A 6,553-nucleotide genomic window follows, 5' to 3' on the forward strand; every position below is an offset into this window, starting at 1 on the left:
AGGTACAGATGCTGCGAAGGTGTGTTTTGCCGCACATTAGTTGGATGGACGAGCAACCTCATGGTGGGAGAATTACACAGTCACCTACCCTATAGCCACTGTTACATGGGATCAGTTTCAGCAAGCATTCTGCACCGCACATGTCTCAACGGGAGCTATGAGCATGAAGAAGCGTGAGTTTCACAACTTGCGCCAAGGTAACCGTACTGTGGGGAAGTACGTGGATGAATTTAGTAAGCTGTCTTGTTATGCCCCTAACGATGTGGCCACAGATGCCGCGAAGCAGGAGAAGTTTATGGAAGGGCTGAACAATGAGATGAGCATGCAATTGATGGTGGCAACATTTAACAACTACCAGGAGTTGGTAGACAAGGCTCTTATGATTGAAGGGAAGCACCAGCAAATTGAGAGACGCAAAAGGAAGTATGGACAAGGAAGGTACAACTCAGGAGCCCAGCAGAAGCCTCGTCTAACCCCGAACTCGGGAGGACTTATTCATAACCATGGAAGCCATAACCACAACGGAGGATGTTCTCATAACCACAATGGTTCCAAGAATGGGACTGGGAACGGAGTAAGCAACAATTAGAATCGCTCCAATCCAGCCACACCCGCCAAGAGAGACCTAAGTCACATTACTTGCTTCAAGTGCGGGAAGACTGGACACTATGCCACGGAGTGCCCTGAAGCAAAGAATGGAAATGGTAATTGGAGCGCTGGGAAGAAGCCCAATCCATTCAACAAAGGCAAGCGAACCACGTTAACGTGGAGGAGGTTGAAGGGCAACCAGACGCAATTATCGGTAAGTTTTTGGTTAAGTCTTTTACCGCCATTGTTCTTTTTTATACTGGTGCATCACATTCATACATATCAAGGGGATTCGTGGATAAGTTTAAACTACCAACCCAAGCCCTTAGGATCCCTCTGTTAGTAAGTTTACCTAGATCAGAGTATATGGCTGGCCGATGGTGCGACCGGATACCCTTAACCATTGGTAGCCATGTTTTCCCGTCAGACCTGGTAATTTTGGAGTCACAAGGATTGGATTTGATATTAGGCATGGACTGGATGTCAAAGTATGGAGGAAGCATTGACTGTGCTAGTAAGTCGATTTATCTCACCACCCAGGAGGGAAAAATGATCAAGTATGTATCTAGGCATGCGCCTAGGAGGAGCCAAGTAAATACCCTCACGGGAGTTGTTCAGGAGGAAGTGCCTGTAGTGAAGGATTACCCATATGTTTTTCCAGAGGAGTTACCTGGCATGCCACCGGATTGAGATATCGAGTTTTTCATAGAGTTATTGCCCGCAAATGATCTGGAGGAGATTAAGAAGCAGATCAAGGAGTTATTGGAGAAAGGTTACATCTGACGGAGTTCATCACCATGGGGAGCCCCAGTGCTTTTGGTTGAGAAGAAGGATAAGTCTCTAAGGATGGTTGTTGATTATCGTGCATTGAATGACGTGATGATCAAGAACAAATACCCACTGCCGATGATCAATGATTTGTTTGACCATTTGCAAGGAGCTAAGGTGTTTTCGAAGATCGATCTACAATCAGGATATCACCAGATGAAGATCCGGGAGAAGGATATACCTAAAACCGCATTTACCACAAGGTACGGGTTATATGAGTATACAGTCATGTCATTTGGACTGACTAACGCCCCTGCCTATTTCATGAGCATGATGAACAGAGTGTTCATGGAATATTTGGATAAGTTTGTTGTGGTGTTTATTGATGATATAATGGTATACTCGAAGAATGAAGAGGAGCACAATGAGCATTTGCGTTTAGTTCTCGAGAAACTCAGGGAACATCAGTTGTATGCCAAGTTCAGCAAATGTGAGTTTTGGTTGAAAGAAGTTGGATTCCTTGTACATGTTATATCAGGAGAAGGTATAGCAGTAGACCCCACCAAGGTTCAGTCAGTCATTGAATGGTTGGCACCCACTTTAGTTAGCGAGATCTGCAGTTTTCTTGGACTCGCAGGATACTACCAGAGATTCATTGAGAATTTTTCCAAGATTGCGAAGCCAATGACAAAGCTATTGAAGAAGGATACCAAATTTAAATGGACAGAAGAATGTGAGGCGATTTTTCAGGAGTTAAAGAAACGCCTGACTACAGCCCCAGTACTGATTCTGCCGGATATATGCAAGGATTTCCATGTGTATTGCGACGCCTCTCGCTTATGACTTGGAGGAGTACTGATGCAGGACGGAAGAGTTTTTTCGTATGCCTCGCGACAACTGAAACCGCATGAGTTAAATTATGCCACGCATGATTTGGAGTTGGCTGCCGTAGTGCATGCGTTGAAGACTTGGAGACATTACCTTATTGGAAACCATTGTGATGTGTACACTAATCATAAGAGTTTGAAGTACATTTTCACACAGAAGGAGCTGAACCTTAGGCAGAGGAGATGCTTGGAGCTTATAAAGGATTACGACATGAAGCTTCACTATCATCCAGGCAAGGCCAACGTCATAGCAGATGCTTTGAGCCGGAAGAGTTATGCCAACACACTCATAAGCGCGGGATTACCAAACAAGTTAGCAAAGGATCTCAGGGAACTTCGATTGGAGATTGTCCCTAGAGGTTTTGTTGCAATAATGGAAGTTCAGTCTACATTGTTAGGAAAGATTCGAGAAGCTCGAAAGGATGACAAAGAGATTGCCGAGATAAAAGAGAGAATGAGGAAAGGAAAGGCCAAAGGTTTTCGTGAGGATGAACACAACACCTTGTGGTTTGAGGACCGTGTTTATGTGCCCAATAACACATAGATCAGGAAGTTAATACTTCAGGAGGCTCATGACTCACCATACTTGATACACCCCGGAAACACCAATATGTATGTGGATTTAAAGGAGCGTTTCTGGTGGACTGGTATGAAGAAGGATATTACCGAGTATCTAGCCGTATGTGATGTATGTCAGAGAGTGAAGGCAGAACATCAAAGCCAGGCGGATTGTTACAGCCTATGCCGATACCCGAATGGAAGTGGGATAAGCTTGGCATGGATTTCATCACCAGATTGCCCAGGACCAAATCAGGATATGATTCTATATGGGTAGTAGTTGATCGATTGACCAAAGTAGCTCACTTTATCCCAGTGAAAACCACCTATACAAGCCAAGTTGGCCAAGATATACATGACCAGGATCGTATGTTTGAATGGAGTTCGAAGTACCATTGTATCAGATAGAGGAACCCAGTTTACCTTAAAGTTTTGGAATCAGTTGCATGAAACTTTGGGAACCAGACTGGAGTTCAGTACAACTTTTCACCCACAAACAGATGGACAGATCTAGAGAGTCAACCAGATTCTGGAGGATATGTTGAGAGCTTGTGCACTAGATTATGGATCTAGTTGGGATGACAACCTGCCCTACGCAGAGTTCTCATAGAACAACAATTACTAGGCCAGTTTGAAGATGGCACCTTTCAAAGCCTTGTACGGAAGGAGGTGCAGGACACCGTTGTTGTGGGATGAAGTTGGAGACCGTCAATTGTTTGGACCAGATTTGATTAAGGAATCAAAAGAGATGGTTAAATTGATTAGAGACAGACTGAAGGTAGCTCAGTCCCGATAGAAGAGCTATGCAGATTCAAAACGCAAGGAGGTAGTCTATGAAATTGGAGACAGAATGTATCTTCGAGTATCACCACTCCGAGGATTTAAACGCTTTGGTGTTAAGGGAAAGTTAGCGCCATGTTTTGTGGGACCATACATAGTTTTGAATGTATGGGAGAAGTTGCTTACAAGATGGAATTACCCGAAGGATTGTCAGGAGTTCACGATGTGTTCCATGTTTCTCAGTTGAAGAAGTGCCACGCAGAAATGGCTGACATTCCTCTGAGAGATACAGTACCGCTGGAAGCGGATCAGTTGGACAATGATTTGACTTATGAGGAGAAACTAGTCAAGATTCTAAAGTTTGCCAGCCGAGTCACCCGCAGCAAGGTTATTAAGTTTTGCAAAGTTTAGTGGAGCCACCATACTGAGGACGAAGCCACCTGGGAACGAGAGGATGATCTTCGCAAAGACCACCCACACCTATTTTCAAGCCAACCCGAATCTCGAGGGCGAGATTCATCTTAAGGGGGATAGGTTTGTAACATCCTAAAATTTCAATTTGGAATGTTATACATTAGGCCATCATTGCATATCATATTTTATTGCATTTTGGCTTGATCCTCGAAATCCTAAGCAACTCAAGGACCCTCGGAGAGAGAGTCGGGGATTTCACTGTTTTCATATTTCAATTTTATCAAATATTGAAACGAGGATTATTGCTTTTAATTATTTTTCTCTCCGAAAACATTTCATGTTAAAATATATGAGAGGAGATAATATGACTTCTCCAAAATAAATGAAATATTGGAGGAAAATATTAAAATCAAATATTTTCTTTTATTTGGAATTTATTGCGATTTTATTTGCATTAGAAAAATTGCACATTTTCAAAATTGCATTTTAGGGCCAAGAAAATGTTCATCCTGTTCTAAATATTTTATTTAGACGGTGAAAATTTGTTTTGGCATTTTTAGATTTTTATTTATTTTTCTAGGATATAATTTCGACGGAGCGCTATTCAAAAAAGAGAGAGAGAGAGAGAAGCCCGCTGGACCGAACTGGGCCGAGGCCCAGCCGCCGTCGCGCCGCCGTCTCCCTCGCGGAGACCGCGACCACCAAGCCACCGCCCGCTGAGGTCGAGTCGGCCACGCCTCCCCACCCCCAACTGCAAGCCACCCCTTGGAGCCCCAAGCTGCAGCCGCCGCCGCCCGCTAGCCGCTCCGCCGCCTTGCGCCGACGCCGTCGCTCGCCGCTGCTGCCGCCGCCGCCGCTGAGCCACCCCGCGCCACCCCACGCCACCCTGCGCCGCCCTACCACACCCCGTCGTTGCCCGCGCCGCCGCCCCGCTCGCCGGAAGCCGACGGAGCCGCGCCGGAGTTCGAATCTCGCCATCCGGTTTTTTTACGGTTTAGGTAAAACCATTGGTTTTTTTAAAAAAACCTAGTTTCGGTTTTTTAGAACGGTTCGCCGGTTTTCTCGGTTCAGTTACTTAGCGGATGTTCGTCCGTACATTCATTTTAACGAACGGTGTTCACTAGTCAGCCACAGACAGCGAGCATTCGTTAGTTAGCCTGTTCGCCAGTTTTTCTTTTTCCAGATTTTCCGAGATTATTTTCGATCACGACTTCTGATCCGATTTTCGTTTTAGTTTATCTTTTCGCTCATTTATCGGAATCAGGCAATTCAAGCGCCTAGATCTTCGTCTCAAAGCCCTCTTTTCGTTTAACCAACTTGAACAAGATTTTGGTACAGTAAAATTTGTTTCTAGTCCAGATTAGTAATCGGATCTTGTTTCTTTTGCTGTTTGAGTTTCGTTGATCCGTTTGATTTGATTCTTTTTGCAAACCAGAGTTCTTAAGTTTAACTTTCTGGTTAGATCTTCTTATTCATGTTTTACCCCGTGCTTCTTTGCTTGATTGCTTATGTATGCTATTGTTTGTTTGCGATAGAACACCTAGAGTGCGAAGCGTGCTACTACGAGTCTCTAGGTTTTGTGGATCATCAGCAAGGCAAGTAACACTTTGATCATATCCCTTTATCACCCAATTTTTATGCATTAGTTTCAACCCTGAAACATTGCATGGTTAGGACTTGATAACATGTGGGATTGGGAAGTAGTTGATGAGGTAGAACCTATTGCCCTGTTATTATCAAACCCTTGGGAGTTACCTCTACGTATTGCTTATATTGCTATGCTATGCTCGTAGACGTGGTTTGGGTGAGTGAATCCATGATAGATGTGAGATTCTTAATTAATGGTTCAACTTAAGGTGGCAACTTTAATACACATCTGGGTGGATTGCTTGTCGGGCACTTGGAGAACCCAGTGTTGTCCTAGGATATCCCGAAGTACTCATGTTATAATCGTAAGGTTCGCCACCCAGGCTCAAAGGGAACTGAGATATTTCATGCTAGAAACTTTCGTGTGCAGCCACAAGGTATTATGGGCTCTAGCATAGTTGAGTAAGTTGCATGACCTCTTCCAGTGGTAGGCTAGCACATGTAGAGGGATGTAGGTTGGTACTGTCTACCCGGGGTTAGAGCTAATGCTTCTGAAAGACTGTGTCTCGGTCATCCGTTTCTCAAACACAATGTAGTGCGAGAAATCCAACGAAGGAGATCGAGTCTTGTGGGGAAAAGTGCGCAAACCTCTGCAGAGTGTACAAACTAATCAAGGTTAGCCGTGTCCCCGGTTATGGATATCTTAAGTATGTAGTACTTGGACTATCATATGTTTCTCATCACTCTAAATTAATATTGTTGGGTTGATAAGTACTTCTAATTGAGATTGAGTTGGAGGAACCTTCTCAATGATGTTTCAACTACCATGATAGTTAAATAAAATCTATTCCTTTTTTGTAGGGAAAATTGGCTTTTTGCAAAACTTTAGCCATAGAGCTTTCCACTAGCCAAATATGCATGTAGTGATAGCATTATTCAGTTCTTGCTCTACTGTGTTATTTTGCCAGCAT

The sequence above is a fragment of the Triticum aestivum genome, chromosome 3A (assembly GCF_018294505.1).
Source record: "Triticum aestivum cultivar Chinese Spring chromosome 3A, IWGSC CS RefSeq v2.1, whole genome shotgun sequence".
NCBI classification, from domain to species: domain Eukaryota; kingdom Viridiplantae; phylum Streptophyta; class Magnoliopsida; order Poales; family Poaceae; genus Triticum; species Triticum aestivum.